The following is a 19,032-nucleotide window of genomic DNA, read 5'->3' as shown; positions in this document are numbered from 1 at the left end:
CTGAAAGGCAGAATGTTTGCAGCTTTATTATTGAGCAAGACTTTCTCTCTCTTCTTTACAACTGAATTCGGAAGATTGCTCAATAAAAAGACGAGAGCCAGCCAGACCAAAGGGTACCTTTCCGCTGAAATAGAAGATGAAATGTAAATGCTGAATGGCATATCCTTAAAACCTGGCGATGAGGCTGCGAAAAGACTTAGTAGCTGTTACATTCTTATTTGTTCTAGGCTTAAGAAGAAGAAAGTCACTTATCAGGTATATTAATACAAAATTTCCTACTCACCATATGTTTAAAATCGTCTTAGTCTCACTGATTTTAATACTACAGCTTTCTTCTGATTGAAAATTCATTTCACCGCTTGTTCTCATTTACCAGCATTTTCTGCTGAGCAGTGTAATACACCCGGCTATATTAGAGCAAAGGAAGGGGACCGTGTATCCAAATGAACAGAGATTTTACGGGCTCAGAAAATTGGGACTTAAGGCACAGGCAAAATTCCCTACCCCACAGCCAAAGGAATAAATCCGCTGGCTGTCAGTAATTAGTATATTTGTAGTATATTCTTGCACAGTTGGGGCAGTTAAAAATGTAAGATCGTGTCTTCTCTAGAAAAAAATGTAGTGTTAGCAGGAAATACCCAGTAAGCCACATCTATGTCACCTAAAATCCCTACTGGACCCAGGCACCTGTAGATATTTTTTTTCCTTAGGTAGGTAAACAAAGTAAGCACCGGTGCCCCAAGCTAGTGGGACACACCCGGCACCTAACTGACCTTGGGAAGCTAAAGTGGGCTAATCTACACTAAAATTAACACCTTCCTGGCAGGGAAAACAAAACCTGAGTAGGAGACAATAGAAGTAGGGTAACAAAGTCCCGGCTTTGCCCGGGGAAGCCCGCTGAATTCACCTTGGTGGGCACGGACAGACCTGCAGGGATGGCAAAGAAAGACAATTTTTTTTCCCATTCTCCCCTGAGCTGCTCCGGAGCCGGGCTCCCTGCTCGGCGTGGTCCCTTGCACGGGTCCAGCTCTGGGACGGGTCCCAGCGCCTCAGAGGAAGCACGTTCCCACCTGCCTCGTCCGTGGGCGGGGGGCTGTGCCAGAGGAGCGGCTTCGCGCAGCAGCACACAGAGGTCAAACCGAATCCAAGGGATTTATTGCCTAAGAAACGGTGGATAACGTCTCAGGAAAGGTGTGAAACGGCATAGATTTCGTTCCTATCATGGCAAACGGCTTCGATTTAGGTATGTCTTTGATCTGGAGAAATTAAGCGTGGGTGCCGGCTTGGTGGATGGGATGGGGTCGTGCTTCAGATTACACCCTCGTTTCCTCTCGGTGCTTCCCCACCCTGGGCAGGCACTGAGCCTGCCTGCCGCTAAACCACGCGCGGCACGCCGGCAAGCCAGCCGGCCAGAGACCGGGGGAATCTGCCGGTTTTGTTTTGCCTCCTTAAATCGAGAACGCGGCGCTGACATAAATAAGCACAAATGTTTCCAGAAGGCTGCATTTTCCGGGGGGGGGGGGGGGAGGTTTACCTAATACAAAGAGCAGCAAGTTATTACTGCGCCCACGAGCAAACAGGAGCACCCACAAGCGCTTGGCCAAGGCCACGTCGTGCCACTAGCACGCAGCGCGTGCCCCAGGTGATGGGGACGTACGCACAGAGTCTGAAGCGGCGGCTCGTGCTTCCAGGCGGCTCCGGCAGCTGCGCCGCTGCCCCAGCGGGACAGCACGGCCGTGTCCCCCGGGTGCCCGCTCTCCTCGTCCCCTCCGCGCTCCGCCGGCTCCCCACGCCTGCGGGCACGCCGCCGGCTCGGCCCCCTGGCATCGGGAAGCGGCTCGTTCGGACGGAGCCGCAGAAGCGGATCTGAAGCGGCTGAAACGGTCAGGGAGCACAAAGCAGAGCCGCGCGCGTCGCAGCGGGAACAACCCAGGCCTAGAGATGAACGTTATTTTGTTTGTAAAGCCACAGCAGAGAGATAGGGCAAAAAAAGTCGAAAAAAGATGGGTCGGCCTGCCACCTCCCCTCCTAAAGATGAGTCAGAAGGACAGCGCGATCCTCCCTCCTGAAGCTTCGTTAATTTAAGCGCTTTTGCTAGCTGGAAGATTTACAGGGAGGGAGGGTTAGCGAATTCTTCTGAATCGCCATTGTGCCAGGAATTTCCCTAGAAGCTGAAGGCTTTGTATCACATTCTCTGCTCTACAGCAGATTTAAAAACAAAAAAAAAAATACGTGACAAGCACAATCAAATCCATGCACGATTTTATAGATGCAAACCAACATGTGTTCATCAGTGCGCCGCAGTGCCAAAAAAAACCTTAAAATTGTGTGAGAAGGGAGGAAAATCAACTCCAGAAAAGCAAAACTGTTATAGATTATGATCTGCTAGTGCCAGTCCAGTCTATCCTGACGCAACTTTCCTTCTTCGCAAGAGGACAGTGCCAACAGAAAATTCCTATCTGGAAAATAAAGAGCAGAGGCAGCGACTGGCTTGAGCCCGACAGGAATTTCTCCAGCAGCACGGAGAGACTCATTAGAATTTTTCCCATGACACACCACAAAAGATGGCTGGAGAAAACAAAGTGAGATGCTGGAGCTCAGTGTATTCCTTTGTCCTTGAGAAGCCTGGCCTTGCTGAATCTCACGGGCTAATGCATGCATAATTTGGGGCAGCTGATTAAGTTTATTGTGTTCCTGACTAAATCGAGAGGAGTGTGTGGGTGAGGGGGAAAAGAAACAAAGTTGGCTTTAATTAAAGCTCTGCAATTGTCTTTAATATTTACATATTGAGCTATCATAATTGCCCCTGATTGGAGAGTTAAGACGTACAGAAGAAAACGACACGCTGGAAGTCCCAGCTGAGGAAACAAAAAGCAAGACAGCCCCTTCCCCTTCCCCCCATCACGCCAAGCCCGGTCAAAAGCCACCGAAGAGGAATTGCGCCGGGGCACTTTGTAAAGGCGAGAGCTCTGCCTGGGGCTCGGAGCAGCACGTCTCCTTCCACACCGTCAGGAGAGACCTTCGCACCCACCGGCTTCACCCGCCTGCCCGGAGGTGGGCTGCTCCTGCCGGGCTGGAGGCTGGGGAGGGCTCCTAAACCCGCTGAGCGTCCCAGCACAGACCAGGGGTTCTGGTGCTGATTTCCAGATTTAACTGAGAAGTTCCCAGTGGGGAGGAGACCACGAGCTCCACAGGAGAAGGAAGCAATGCCGCCTCAGAGGCCGGTAATCATTCCTTAAGATCCATTCCACCGATGCCAGTCGCAAGGAGATTTTTAGATAGGAAGTGAACATGTAATTCTATGGGAAATTGATAGAACTGTCAGCGTTTCTTAAATTTTAAAACAGCGACAAGTCTAGACCTGACTCAAAGGCAGGGGCCTCCTGCTGCAGCCTGGGGCTGATCTCCAGCCTAGGTCAGAGTGCTGCGGACCAGAACCACCCCCGCAGTGTCCCGGGCTGCGGTTACAGGTCTCCTGAGTGCAGATGCTCATAACCATTTGCCCATGCAGCATAGGTAGCTCCCAAAAGAGATGTTCTAAGCATCTGTGTGAGGTGCCTTTTGATACGAGACTGCAGGCATTTTGTTTGTAATTACATGCAAAGGCAGGCACCATTCTGCTCTCATGGTCGCTGCAGCCACTTGGGAGAAAAAATATTCATTGCAGTCTCCCCCACAGGAAACTCTTCTGTTTTCTCATTGACTTTCCTCGTAGAAAACAACGAATAAGTACAGTTTACGTTCTTTTTTTTGTGAAAATAAGTGTGTAAAGAATGCTGGTGATAAAGAGGATTTCATCAGCTGGGAGCAATAATAACAGTTCTGTGACACTGATGTCCCTTCACTTCGTAACAGACCTCAGCGTCTTGCAAAAATAAGGTGTTGGCTCTGCATGTTTTCCTCAGACATTTACGATCTGTACCTAAGGAGTCACAATGGGATCAATGTGTCCTCTGTAGATTGTGCAGGTCCAAGCAGTGCTCACAAGGGCTTCCACAGGCTCACCTAATGAGAAAAGTTTTGTTTTCATTGGTTAGACTTTAAAATGTCATAATCGCACTTTTTTTTTAATGATTTTTTTTCCTTAACAGCCATGGAAAACTCCCATGTCTTAGATATACAAAGTGCCACAATTCACGTCTAATGGTTGAAGGGTGGAAATCAGGGTTTGCAAAGAGCTACAAGTGAGCAAAGCTCACAAATCCCCCCTCCCGGTGGCTGGATGGAGCCGCGGCACACGATACAGAGGCGCATACGTTTCCAGCTCGTACACTACCTTCGTTACAAGCAGCTGTTCTCCATTTCTGCTGCAGCCCGAGCCTGCGGGAGAGCAGAGCATTTTTGGTTTAGTGCTCAAGGCAGAATGCCAGTTGCAGCATCCTATATCTCACTGCACCTTTTGCACTAGGGATCCTGCCGAGAGATGGCTGGCGTATTGCGGAGAGTCTATGCAGTGCCTCTGGGTTGGATCGCTGTTTGTAGTGGTGTTTCTATAAACGCTGTGATTTCACCAAACAACAGCAATGAAGTAGCTGGGACATGGGAAACACGCCTGCTGTTACCAGGCACTCTTAGAGTAGCAGCTTTCTTGGACCACATCAATTAAACCACAGTAATCTGACTTGCTTTTCAGCACTAGGTTACTTTTTCCTATGGGCATCAGCATATCGATTTACCAGACTCTGACCGGACACGAGGGGGACATTTTTCACAGTGAGGACAGTCACCACTGGAATAATCTCCCCAGGGAAGGGGTTGGCTCGGCCACGTTGGGCACCTTCAAGAGTCGGCTGGACAGGGCGCTGGGCCGTCTTGTCTAGGCTGGGCTCTTCCCAGAAAGGTTGGGCTAGATGGTCTCTGAGGTCCCTTCCAGCCTGGGATTCTGTGAATTCTGTGACTTTATATTTTTGATTGTTTCGCTTTAACTTTCCAGGTGTTGCAGTACAGATAAACCCAAAATGAGTTTCTGTCCCTCCCTTCAGAGCATAGCTGTGACTCATGAAGTTTGTGCATTCACTTGGAAACATGGTGCAGCATCATTCGCGCTATATAACAGCAATAACATGCAGAAACTGCACTGATGCTTCAGGCATCAAATAACCTATTTACCGGCAGGGAAGGCCTACATGTGCCCTGCTGTTTTCACTAGCTCCTGACTCAGAATACAGCAGGGACCACTAGCAGACTCGGCAACTACTTAAAGGTTTAGTACCCTTGTCCAATCCATTATTTATAGTCTTCTCGCAATATAAAAATGACAATGCTGGAAGTGCATTACCATCATTAGATATGCAAGACACTACAAAATGCCTGGAAACCACTTACAACATCTCTCCAGATCCTGTGCTATAATCAGCATGAGTATCCAAAGTCATGCAGTTGCTGGTACCCGCAAGAACGTTCTGCCAGTAATCATAGATCTTGTAGAAACGGATGCTGGTGGAAAAAGAGAAGTTTTCCTAGAGACTGATATTGCTGAAATTCAAGAACCAAATATTGCTTTTCTCCTTTAGATCATTCCACTTCAGCCAGGCATAGGCTTCTCTGCCTGAGGCCACCTTTTGCCTATGATAAAATCTGAGCGTAAAGCTAACTCACCGGGAACATGAGTAAGTTCTCAAGCAAAATGCCAAGTGGGACATAAGGAACAGTGTGGAAAGAGCATTTCTGCCCCAACCTATGGTACAGTTTCTGGAAAAGAAAGCTGTAGAAGTTTGAGGTTCAGCATGGGCTGCTGATTTATTCCAGGCCTAGGCAACCACTCAGTTCTGCGAAGAAGAAGAGCATAAGATAGGCTAGAAACTGCATTGTAGGTGGGAGCCAAATTGTCAGCGGAAAGGGTTTTTTTCTCCTCCTTTTGGTCGCAAGCAGCCTGTTTTATCCTAGCAGTTTGTATTTGGATACACTTCCAGACGCATAAAAGTTATGTGGGAATAACGTAGCTGAACAGGTGGTCTCTTTTAAAACTCTTTTCTATTTAGATGGTATTTCAAAGTGGAGATGAAAATGGAGCACTGGTTGAGGTAGAAACTCGTTCTGTTGCTCACCATCTGCCATTGCGCAGTGCATTACAACATTTATTGGCTTTACTTAACTGTTAATGAAAAACTACCATCAACAGCTGCCATCACTCCCACTACAGATTGTAATAAATAATAGCCTGTTTGGCTCCTGGCCCTCATTCTCGTGCTCTAGAGAAATAAGAGCTAGGGAGTCCACAAAGAATCAGGAAAATCGGGGGACAAGAAAAGATGGCTAGAACTCTGTGATCTATCTGACTTTTATTGCAACTGTGTTTTGCCCAGCCTTGACAACCATTTTAAAATATATATATTTTTTAAAAAATATATTTATAAATGGGTAATTAAAGGGATTCCAATCCTGCTTTTCCCTGGAATCTTTTGCATTAACTGCAGCGGGAGGAGGGATGGTCCACTGGCCTGTTATAAAAAATCCACTGCCCTGTTATAAAGGTGCACAGTTATAACTGGGTATGCACTCAATTTTAGACCCTAGAATTTTGCCTTGTTCTGATGTTTTTTAATAATCAGCTTTGTTCTACCCCACTTTTAAGTTATGAAATCCTCTGCTTTGTTGGCTCGGGGGTTTATTGGCTAGATCTTCAGAAGAGCTCTACTTCTCTTTGAGCACCTCGAAGAAGTTGCCAGGGTCTTAAGGGTTTTCCAAAATTTCTACTGGAAATCTGGCTGATCAGTATCAGTTTGGCCAGTCTCGTTTTCAGACTGAAGAAAGCCAGCTTTTTGAAAATATGTCTTCAAACATTTGCTTATAGTTGTTTTTTCTAATCCTAAACCGGAGTCCTTGTTATTCACACTCAGAAAAGTAATACAGCTGGATAACTGTCAGTGTGATAAAATAATAGGCTTTAGTTTCATGTGAAGTCATCATAAAATCAGCAATACAGACACATTCATGGCTCAACATCTCCTCCAAGTGAAAAGAAAAGCTCCACCCATGATCTCTACAGATCAGCGAGAGGATGAAAGGCGGGGTAGCCGGAACAACCGACAGCTGTGCAGTGGTTCGCACCGGGGTACAAATCCCAGCGGAGGTGCAGACACAGAGAGCATGAGCTGCAACGGGGGCAGCCTGTGTTTTATCCAAACTTCACTTCGTCCTCCTTAACGGAGCCATTGCTGAGAGAAGCATACTACGAGTCCTCCAGCGAACGACTAGCCGAAGAATAGGTTTAGGGATGGGGGAAATGAGCTATTCTCAGAGCTAGTCTAGAACAGTTTGCCATTTTCAGGCTCTTGTTTTCTTTACCTGTGTAGTATATTTTCATTTTCTACTCTGAGAAATCCACACCCCATAATCCCAAACAATTCGCTATATCTGGAACTCAGGAAAAAAAAAAAAAAGGCATTTTTGCTTTCGTTATCATGGTTCGTGTCCCTGTACAAGAACAGAGGAGTATCTGAACAGCGGAGGAGTGAGCAGATTAACAGTTTTATCAGAGTATGTGAGACTGGCAAGACCAGTGCTGGAATACTGCAGACAAATCTGTTATCTAAGTTTTTAAAGTGATATTTGAAAATTGAAAAAGAGGTAGAAAGGAGACAGAAGATTGTTCCATCAGCCAGAGAAAATGGGTTACAGTGGGAGAATGAAGCGGCTCAGCTTGCTTAGAACGAGGAAGTCAAGATAAAGGACAAACATCAAGAATATAGAAATCACTTCCCTGGGATAAACAAGCAGCTGGCAAACCTCCAGACTGAATGGCCAAACATAAGGCTACGCGGTTCAAAGGTATAAACGACCCTTATTTTCAGTTCTTCCTCTTACCAGGCTCATCCCTAGCCCCTCCAGTAAGAGACACAAACTCGTGGAATAAACTACCAAGGGAAACGGTGACTCCTGCATCTTTGGCGTCCTCGAACTGGGATCCAGCTTGCATCAGCCAAGCAGAAGTTACTGAAATCAGTCCGTGAGTAGCTGGATGAAGCTTAGAGGCCCCTAATGGGGAGGAAGTCAAACCCAGGGTATTTCATGGTCCTCTTTGGTTTAACACCTATAGTTCCCCACAGTCAGCATATGTGTATGTACTTAAGCGCTTTATTGACAACCTGAAACGCTAAAAAGAAGTAAAAACCCAATGTAGCGAGCAACAAACCCTCTGCTAATTCAGAGGGCTCTAAGCAAGAGCTATGCTTCCACTACAGAGGTATTTATGATATCTTCTCATAATGCAATGTGCTTTGGTGCCCTTTCCAAAGCTTCCTGTGGCACAGAACAGGACGCTCACACCTCGCAGGGGAGCAAGCTGAGAGCCCGCGATTACAGCGCTGTCGCCAGCCCGTCTGTCAGCCCTCATCTGCTCTTCTGAGCTTGGTTCGCCCCTGGAAACAGAGAACGCGGGGACCCTGTTCCCACATCTATCACTGTCTTCAGCCACCTGCAGCACCCCTGTCCTGGCTTTATACCCCTTACATTTGTGAGAACTGGGGAAAGGAACATTTTCTCACCTTTGAAATATACTCTGAGAAATTTAAGCAAAGGGTGGTATCCAGTTGCCACACACCTCTATTTTTTCTCAATATCTGTCTATACCACAAGAAGAGAATAAATCTGAGTGCTAAATATCTGAAATACACTAGGCAGGAACAGATTTAATAGGAAAATGATTTCTCCCTTCCCCCAGACCAGACTGGTTGTTTGAATACAGGAACTACTTCATGTAACACGGTCCCAGCTCCACAGCTGGGTCACATCTGCCCACAGCACTAAGGAAACTTCTCATTTTGTGACGGTGCTCTGAGTGAAAGCACACACGCATTCACTTTCACAACACCAAGGCCGAGGCTTTCTATACCACTCTAGAAACGCGGCCGCCATCAGACCCACGGCGGCTCCCCAGGGTGCGGGTGGGCTCAGGGTTTGGGTTTGTAAACATTTGAACGCCGAGCTATCTAACACAAACCAGGCTTTTTTAAAGAGTATATCTGGGGTGTCACTCGAAAGACTCTTGACACCTGGCTTTCCGCGGTACTTCAGTCACAGATTTGGCATCAGAACTGTCAGAACATGTTGCAGTCACTCAGAAGACTAATATATTAGGGCATTTTTGTGGCAGAGGGCTGGAATACTTCCCACACTTCCCCTTTTGTCTTTTCAACAGAGACAGATTATCCTTTTCTTCCTCATTCCCTCTTAAGCCCCTAACACATACACTTCATCGAGTCACAATGTCCAAGGACGCTAAGAGCTATATAGCACATACGGTCCTCCCGAAACCCGGCACTCTGCGCAGTGTGCTTTGCTGGGAGCCCACGGCCTGATGACGAAGCAGGAACCGGCGTTCAGGAACCAGGCTCTGTACGTTTGCTGTCCCAACAGCAGCACTGCTTGGGCTGCAAAATGAGAAGCTGAGGCCAGAGGGCTCTCAAAACTCGGCGGCTGGTGTCAGCCGGAATCCTGACGGTCACCCAGCAGCCCTTCAAGCCTGCCATGCCCAGAACAGGCAACTTCTGAGACGCCCCCGTGCCAAGACAAATGCCCATTTCACCTCAGGAGGGATCAATGAGAACAAAACTCTATGAAAACAAAACCTGCTCCTCGAGTATGTTTATATTTTTACCCATGTGAGAGCCACATTTCATGGATATGCGGAGGAAACTGAATTTTAAAGTCGAGCTTAAGCCCTTACATTTCTGAATAGTCAAAATCCTCTCTTCTCTCTTCTCCCCCAGTTCAGCATTGACCTCTGAAGACAGGACATGCATAAGCTGCCCTCTTACAGGAAAACCCTCTTTATTTAGAAGATTACACAGCCCTTCATTTGATATGAGCTGTACATGAAGCATGGAAACCAGCAACCATTTAAATTGTCTGAGGACTTGTCCCCATCTGTAAGGCGGGACAGCTCCTACACCCCCTCCCGAGGCCGAGAGCTCGCACTGACCTACTGGCAGGTACCCTCCCCGCCAAGGGACCAGCTGCCTCCCTTACCATGCGGCGGGACCCAGGCCTTGCAGGCTGCACAGCGAGGACTGTCGTTTATAGGGTTTACAGGAATGCAGTCGAACCAACTGACATAAAGCTTCCATCAGTCTTAGGCTTGGTTTTGGGATCCAAAAGTTTTTCCATTTTGGATCAAGATGCAAAATATTTTGGATTTTTGGATTTTGGATGTGTCTTGATGAACAGAATATACATTCTCTTCCTGTCTGCTTTTCTCTGGTTTTGCTCTGCTGATTCTCCAAAAGCTTTCCCTTAAATAACTCATTTGAGTCATTGCCTTCCTCCCCGCGGCTTTCGGCTGGGCATGTGTGCTGGTTTTAGCTGGGAAAGCGTTAATTTTCTTCATCACAGCCAGTACAGGGCTATGGTTTGGATTTGTGCTGGAAGCAGTGTTGATAACCCAGGGATGTTTTCGTTCCTGCTGAGCAGGGCTTGCACAGAGCCAAGGGCTTTCCTGCCCCTCAGCCCACCCCACCAGCGAGGGGCTGGGGGGGCACAAGGGGCTGGGGGGCACACGGCCGGGACAGTGACCCCAGCTGACCCCAGGGATGTCCCACACCACATGGCGTCGTGCTCAGCACATAGAGCTGGGGGAAGGAGGAGGAAGGGGGACACTGGGGGTGATGGTGTTTCCCTTCCCAAGTCACCATGACCCGTGATGGAGCCCTGCTCTCCTGGGGGTGGCTGAGCCCCACCTGCCCATGGGAAGGAGGGAATGAATTCCTTGGTTTGCTTCGCTTGTGAGCACAGCTTTTGCTTTACCTACTGAACTGTCTTAATCTCAACCCATGAGTTTTCTCCCTTTTACTCTTCTGACCCTCTCCCCCACCCCACTGCGGGGGAGCGAGCGGCTGCGTGGGGCTTGGTGGCCGGCTGGGGTTAAACCACGACATCACGGACAAAGATAACCTTCATTTTATGGAGGTGCATAAGGTCACACTGACCCCTGTTTTCTGCGTTACACAATGAAATCTACAATAGCTGGAAAGGCTTAGGTATGTGCCACACAGGGTCTGTTTCCTTTCCAAGGATTTGGTACGCCGTACGGGCTGCAGGTTTGTGGCGTGAGGGCGATTTTTGTTTCGCTTGCTCCTGCACACCAAGGACCCGATTCCACAAAAGCTTCCGCACTCACTCAGGCAAGTCATCCCATAGAGTTCTGCTGTGAGTAAAGACAGCCATACGTCCGAGCGTGCCAGGGGCTTTACACTCTTCTGACATATTTTGGATACGATGCTGGTCGCCTTTTGATATAAATCCAGAGTAAATCAATTTAATAGATTTTCGTTTCTGTGCAAAGACAATGGAAATACTATGTGAAATAATAAAGAGCATAATATTAACTAATGCTATGTAGCTAAAAACCCTTACTTTGTAATGCAGTGATTGATGTTTTTATTAGTAACTTCAAGTATAAATATTCCCCTTTTACAGTCATCAGCATCTTCAGGGCCTTTTGATTATTATTATTTTCTATCTATTTTAATAATGCATTTTGCACTTCTCTACCGGTTTTCATCTGAAATCTTAAATTACTTTGCAAGCACGAATTCATTAAACCTCACAACGTCCCTCTGAGGAAGCTGTTTAATTAATACACCCAAGTTACGGATGGGCAAATTCAGGCACACAGATATTAAGTAATTTTCCCAAAGTCGCAGAGTAAATCATCAAAAAGAACAGGGAGAGAATTTAAGGGCCACAAGCTGCCAAGTCACGTGGATATGAACGTGGAGAAATATCTGTGAAGGTAACACAGAGCTTGCGGGTTCCCACTGATGCGAAAGCAGCTTGTACAACCCCCTCCCCTACTGCCTGCCAGAGCACGGACCCCACTTTCAGAGCTAATCGCTTCAGCCAAACCGGGCTCAGAGCCGTGCTGGGCCAACCACAGTGTGGCACCCCCCGTGGCATCACTACCACCACGTGGTGGTTTGTACCAAAGGAAAACATGTCTTTTGGTTTTGCCTGCGTAGGAGCTTTACTTTTTCCTCTGCTGAATCTCGCCCCGTGTCTGGAGCGCAGGGGAGCCGCAGCAGCATGCCAGCCACAGCTCGAGGCTCTTTCCCTACCTCCAGCCAGCCCCTGCAATGGACTGCTTCATTGCAGCCCACATCCAAGAGCCCTTATCTCCTCTTAATATCCAGGAGGCTGTTGCCATCTCTTCTAACAGCCCTGATGCGTAAAGGAGCCCAGGGCGCAAAGGACTTTGTTAAGTGACGGATAAATTTTCACTGCCAAAGCTTCTGTCTCTCCAATGGAAACGCTGCTAGTACATGATCATCTGATGTGGTGACAGATTCTGGGGGTCTTGTCGTTTGCTCAGAGCTCTTTTTCTTGCAGGACACACAAGCCTGGAAGCAATGCCGGGAGGGGACAGTGCCCGCGCGGCGCCACGGGTGTTGTGCGTGCAGGGCCATGGCGCGCACACACCCGAGAGTCCGCACCCACAGCACTGGTTAAAATCAGTGGGTCCTAAAGGTGCTGAATATCTCTCCAAACTGGATCAGCGCAGCCAACTAACTGCTTCAGGAATAATTGCATCCATGTTAACAAGGCTCCAAGCACTTTCAGAGCTTCACTCATTCTCTTTCTTTGAATCCATTCTGAATTAAAATCATATATTTACCCCAGCTCAAGCCTTCCTTCCTCTTTTCATTTCTCTCCTTATTTTCCTCTTAAATGCTACAGAAATTGCTTTCCTGGGACATGAAAACTAATGCATGCAAATTGTTACACAGCATTGCCACTGCCATGGTGCCACTATATTGCTGAGATAGTTAATTACCAGGATAATGCAGTTTGTCTGCTCTCTATCCCCTTGTGCTGCTCCTAAAAGGAAACAAAGGGAACGACATCAGAGAGACAAAGAGAGAGAGAATTCGGTCCCCTATTAATAACCACCATAAAGGAAATAAAGGATTAAAGGCCATTCGCAGCACACATGTCATACAGCTTTGCACAGCACAGATGCTGAAGAGGGTCTTGGAGCTGGGCCTGCACCTGGCCACGTTATTCATCAAGAGATAAACCTTGAGATCCTTTCTTAATTTACACGGAATTGCTTTTATGCCAAAAGGAAGTTCACAGAAGTGAAATCTAAGTGAACACCAAGGCCCGCGGCAAGAGCATTGCCTGGATTCACACAACGCCTCTAGTCCTGATTCTGCCGCTTTGGCACCGCTAGCACATTAGCAGGTGACTTAAACTGCTGTTGCTTTCCTCGTCTGCAAGAGGAGTCGTAACTTTCTCCCCCGTAAAAAGCCCTGGGATTTACCTTAGGGCTAAAATTCTAATTTCCTGGTGTCTCCCAATAGGGCAATATGTTCTCAATGGCTGAGGAGCCAGGTCCTCACAAGAGGTAAGTTAATGTCATCACCAGGCTTTTCATGCTGGCTGCAATCAATGATGACTTTTCTGAAAGCCAATGACAGAGGGTGGTCCTGAATAAAAATGGCATGATTTAGCCTTAGGAAGCATACAGAGACTTAATAAAAAAAAAAAAAAAAATCAAGAAGCCCTATGGATTCTAACGACTACATAATTTTTAGAGCCGTTCTGTGGGATTTAATAACAATTTTAAAAGGATGGTTAAAACTCCCATATTGAGTATGCAATTGCTAACTGCATTGAAGGAGTTATTGATTTATTTTAAAATTCTTTCTATTGATCCCATTCAGTCTCTGTAGGATCACGTTTGTGCTGTTCCTCCCAGGTTCTATAAGAAGCTTCCACAAAGGCGGGCTGTCCCTGTAGGTGACATCCATTAAAAGGGTCAGTTGTTTTGAAAGAAAGAGAAAGAGATAATGAGAAAACCCAGCGCTCACCGAGTGAGTAGGCACCAGCACCCCACCTCCAGTTATCTCCAGCCAATAACGCTACGTGGCGATGAGGTAATGCTTGATCTGAGCCCCTACAGCAGCCCTTCGGTGGTTTGTGATTCTCCTTAAACCAGACAAAACCGGGAGGCTCCTCTCTCTCGTTGTGCTGGTGCAAATGAGCATCTGAATTCAGACCCACAGTCACAGGGAAAGGGGGGTGGCGGGGAGGCATGCCCGTGCTCAAGCTTCCCTTCCCTCTGCTGTAGCACATAAGTGAGTTTCCAGTGTTTTGCTCATGCAAGTTAAAGGAAATCCAGGCAGGTGCTTCGGTTCCTGCTGCAGACAAATTCCAGGACGGACTGGTTCTGAAGGCTTCTCAGTAAATTTAGAAAACCACCATTTTTGGTGGTAGGCGGTGGGTGATTGGGGTGGGCTCCCGAAACCACAGAGCTCTGTCACCTAAACCTTGGAAGCAGACTGTGTATCACAGGCAACAATTTGGGAGGGAGCGAATAACCCCCCTCTTCACACTGAGGCTACCTCTGCAGGTTTGGAAGGAGGGAGGAAACACCTTCTTACCGACTGAATACACTTGGTGAGAAGTCACGGCAAAGAAAAGAGGGGTTGTACCCAACAAACCTGGTCCCAGCCGTCACCGACGTCCCCGCGACTGCACCCAGCGTGAGAGCCGGCCTGGTGGGGGTTTTCCTGCCCCTCTCTCAGCTGCAAGAGAGATTTAAAATGGATTAACTGCCCTCTATACTTGCGCATCACCAGCCAGATAATTGTCCTCGGCTGGCCGAACATTTTTAAGTGCTCATTTTTCTGCTAGAAAAAGTATTTCTCCCTCCAATCAAGTGCAATTACCCCAACCATATCTTTTAATCGTTATCTTTCCATAAGATATATTCCCTAGGGGCTTTCTTACCGATACCAGTGGATGTTTTACCAGGGGGTTACAGCGACCCACTGGAGCTCATGGCCGTCTATCATCTGCAGCAAGCCAGAGTTAAAACTTCATGGACGTGGATACTGGGATGGCTTGCGGGCATGGGGGGAGGGGGGTGGGTGGGGCAGAAATGGAGACCCAGAAACATAGATGTGAACAGCAGTTGTGGCTCTTGAATTGGAGCCAAAACTCCACAGATGCCCAGCTGGCCACGTCCATATGGAGTCGCTGGGGCTGGGAGCCATGGAGATGTTCCTTATTTTTGAGACGTCTTCCAATTTTAATTGCTGAGGTAGCCTCTTTTCTTTATCCCAGTGGGAGTTACAGTGGGAGGCCAGGGAGACACAGCTTGGCTGTTATGCTAGTATAAACCCACCCCATCAAGCGGGAAATCAAAATCTGCTGCCACTATACGCAGCTCTGGGATCCAGTCTGGTCAAGAAGAAACAAAGGAGAGACGGGAGCGTGTTCCCTCCTCGCAGCACATCTGCTTCAGTGCCCCCAGACACACAGATAAAAGTCGAGTGAGAAGAATGGAGTGAACACAAAGAAATCCCACCCCAAGTGTGGAGCCCAATAGACCTTCTCCTTAAAGGCGGGAGATATACTGGCTTTGTACAGTGAAGATTCAGATACAAGATAGAAAAGTTTTTGTACAGAAAAAAAATTTTTAAAAAACCCGCTTCTGTTCAATTAACCTTGAAAAATGACTTTGAACTTTTCTCATTCTTCTACCAAATCTACATTATGGTAGGCATTTTAACGTCTGTCTTCTTTCTGTTCTGCAATCGGCTTGGTAAAATATGTCTTTCATTGTACAGGAGCTTCTCCTTTGCCCCTTCCCTTTCTCCCCACCCAGTAGAAAAGGCATTTTGGACAAATTTCCTCTCCCCTGCAGTTGTTTTGCAACACGGATGGAGCATCGCTGTTGGCAATGACAACTCGCCCTAACTCCTCCTCGCCAAGCAACGCAGCACACATGTGCAGAGCCACGATGAGGATGTTCTTCAGCGTGCTCACTGGTATCTAAGTGGCATCACTGCACATTGGTCAAAATGCTTGTCCATCTATTCCCTGGGCCCTTCTATACAAAAGGACTCTGCCCTTGCATGGGTGCTGCCTCTGCAGGGGCAGCCATTGCTAGCGCAAGGATGCTCTAGCCTGTCTGTGTTACAGGGGGCTATAAAAAACCACCTGAAAGATGGCAACAACCGGAGGATATTGTCAAACAGCCAAATCTCTCTTCCTTCCTGATAATTTACTGCTTTACTTGATCCTTGTTCCTGAGTCCAGAAGGTGAATCGGTTTCTCCTTGCTGCAGAAAGAGTGGAAAAGAACGAGAGTGCGGGGCAAATCTGGATCACCTGCAATTTTCCTTGCTTCTGGCTGTCCAAGAAGGAACACAGCTAGCCTCTAAAATTTGGAATGGGATCCTGATTTTGATGCATCCCAGTAGTTACAGGTTTTTGAATCAGTGGATCTGGTTCAGCTCACGACATGGATAGACCTAGGCCCAATACCCTGATCAGCTCGGAAATTAACCTGCACAGCTGTGCAGGTACCAGACTTGATTTGGGCCCAGGTTTAAGTTAAAATTTCTATGTCCAAGAGTGATTCCTCCTCAGGGGAATCCTATGAATAAGAGCTGAGGGTGACAGTGTCTGATCCCTGGAACATCTACAGGTATTTAAAACTTTCACTTTGAAGAACTGCAAAAACTGTCCCTGCTGTGGGAGAAGGAGAGGAAATAAAGCCTGCTGAAGAAACCAGAGTCAGTATACTGTCAGTCACAACCAAGAGGGGAACATCTAGAGGAAAAAGATTGTCCTGGTTTTGGCCAGGATAGAGTTAATTTTCTTCGCAGTAGCTGGTGCGGGGCTGTGCTTTGGATTTGTGCTGGAAGCAGTGTTGATAACCCAGGGATGTTTTAGTTGTTGCTAAGTAGTGCTTACACCAATCTAGGACTTTTTCAGCTCCCCGTGCTCTGCCAGGTGCACAAGGGGCTGGGGGGGGACACGGCCGGGACAGTGACCCCAGCTGACCCCAGGGATGTCCCACACCACATGGCGTCGTGCTCAGCACATAGAGCTGGGGGAAGGAGGAGGAAGGGGGACACTGGGGGTGATGGTGTTTCCCTTCCCAAGTCACCAAGACCCGTGATGGAGCCCTGCTCTCCTGGGGGTGGCTGAGCCCCGCCTGCCCGTGGGAAGGAAGGAATGAATTCCTTGGTTTGCTTCGCTTGTGAGCACCGCTTTTGTTTTACCTATTGAACTGTCTTAATCTCACCCCATGAGTTTTCTCCCTTCTACTCTTCTGACCCTCTCCCCCACCCCACTGCGGGGGAGCGAGCGGCTGCGTGGGGCTTGGTGGCCGGCTGGGGTTAAACCATGACAAAGAGAAATAATTTTTGGCAAAGCACTGAGATAAGAAATAAGTCACCCAGGCCAAAGGAGTCAAAATGTATACAAGCTATAGGGAGAAAAGAATGCTCAGTGGAAGGAGAATGATATGCAGACATCTAGTGGGCATGACCAAGAAAAGACATACGGAGAGAGAAGAGGACTCTGCAAAAAGGTGAGGGAGCAAATGAGGAGTGAAGGGAAGGAGTGAAGCCAGTTTGTGTAGCAAGGGGCACCTGAGGACCCACCTGACCCACCTGAGACCTCTTAGTGGAACCTGCTTTCCAGAAATGCACGAGCTCTCAGCTCCTGATGGTCAGGGGCCCTTTAGAAAGGCAAAGAGCAGCATTAGTGGCTTTGGCCTTTCCACAGAAAAGAAGCTAAAAGGCATCACTACTGCCTGGACTGCCTCCTCACAGAAGAGGTGGCTACGACTGCCTCAATGCAGAAAAATATGGGGAAATTTTAATGTAGGAAAGAGCCTCCTCATGCCTGAAGGAACGTGCAGCTTGAGGATGGGCAGCACAGCTTGCAGAAATGGGATTCTCAAGGGGTACAAGAGCAGGGTGCAGGTAGGGGATGTCATGGGAAGGAACCACGGACATTTATTAGCAGGGCAATGGCATGGCAGGGAGACTAGGATATCACCGTGAGAAGGAGGAATAACAATTCCAAATCGTAGAGGTCAGCTGCTCGGTGTGCGAGTGTAAGGAGGCTGTAGCTGCAGTGCCTCCCTCACCCCGCTATGCTGTGAGAAATAACTCCCACCTGACACAGCCTCACACGTCTGTTACACGAGGAGGGAACAGCCACACCTTTTCCCAGCTCTGGATCCCACCTGCATTCAACACTAGCTCTACAAAAGGTCTTCTAGCATGCCATGAACTGGATCTGACCTACAAGAAAATCGAATCATTTTAGCTCGATGTTTATGGCATAGCATCCTCCTGTCCTTATTTCTATTGCCACTGATGACAATATTTTATCTTTCTTTCTCCATACACCTTCAGCCCTAAGTGCTGATTTAAATGCACCTCTTCAGAGTCTGCTCATTAAATGCTAAACTATGTGTGTGCTTTTCCCTCAGCAAAACAATCTACCTCCTGAGATGCTTTGCCCTGCAGAGGTGACTACTGCATCCTTGAAAGGTGAGGAGATAACACTAAGAGGAAAGCTAACAAGCACCAAGGGGAAACTCGGCCACCACAGAAACTGGATGTCTGTAACGACATACAGACTGAAAACGAGACAGCACTGGCACGCCGTTCTTCTATGCAGGGACAACATTATTCACCTTGCCTAATGAGCAGTGTGTCACAAAATCAGCAAAGAATGGGATTCAGCTGCACTGAATAATCTCTAGTGCAAGCTGCACTAACAAGTAACCTGCATCTGGTGAAGAGTGAACATGCTTAGCAAGCACAGCAGAAGTAGCCCATGATTATTACATGAGGGGGAAAAGCAGAGTAAACTGCATTTATTTAAAAGGATACAGACAAGAGGTCTTTCGAAATTCTTAAAATTCACTGGTTTTACGAGTCGCCTCTTAGAAGACTGAAATCGAAATATGGTTCCCTAAAAAATTCTCTGCTCCCCATTCAAGAACCCCCACTTTGCTTGCTGGGCTGTGCCAGCGGTGACCCCCGAGATCAGAGGAATACCTTTGTGCGTTGGCCAGCAGCGAGTGGTTTTTTAGAGGGACACGTTTCAGAGGCACAACTTAGTGGCCCTGCAAACACCTCAGAGATAAAAGGATCAGTTACTGACGCAGAAAAGAAGAACATCCAGCACCAGACATATTAATTCTCAAACGTGATGTGAGAGTTTTAGAAGATATGTACATCTGTAAGCTTCAGTGCACTAGTGAGCACCACTGAAACAC

The 19,032-nt window shown here is 47.6% G+C and overlaps 2 long non-coding RNA genes across 3 annotated transcripts in view; both read right to left on the bottom strand.

The window, feature by feature from the left end:
- LOC135312417 (uncharacterized) overlaps positions 1-19,032 on the bottom strand; it is a 98,406-nt gene that overhangs the window by 22,366 nt on the left and 57,008 nt on the right. Inside the window, exons 4-5 of one of the 2 annotated variants that reach the window (XR_010371920.1) lie at positions 13,809-14,525; positions 12,770-12,813 (exon numbers count right to left, since the gene is read on the bottom strand). The exons of the other annotated variant lie outside the window; for it this stretch is intronic. This is a non-coding gene — a long non-coding RNA (uncharacterized LOC135312417). The remainder of the gene's footprint in view (positions 1-12,769; positions 12,814-13,808; positions 14,526-19,032) is intronic. 2 annotated transcript variants of the gene reach the window in all.
- Positions 2,246-6,187, bottom strand: LOC135312419 (uncharacterized). The gene is made up of 2 exons (XR_010371922.1): positions 5,326-6,187; positions 2,246-4,005 (listed from the first exon to the last, which is right to left on the bottom strand). It is a non-coding gene; the product is annotated as an uncharacterized LOC135312419 (long non-coding RNA).

This window comes from Phalacrocorax carbo, chromosome 3, assembly GCF_963921805.1.
Source record: "Phalacrocorax carbo chromosome 3, bPhaCar2.1, whole genome shotgun sequence".
Classification (NCBI taxonomy): Eukaryota; Metazoa; Chordata; class Aves; order Suliformes; family Phalacrocoracidae; genus Phalacrocorax; species Phalacrocorax carbo.
Note: the sequence above shows the minus strand (reverse complement) of the source record. Positions and strands in the feature narration are given on the sequence as shown.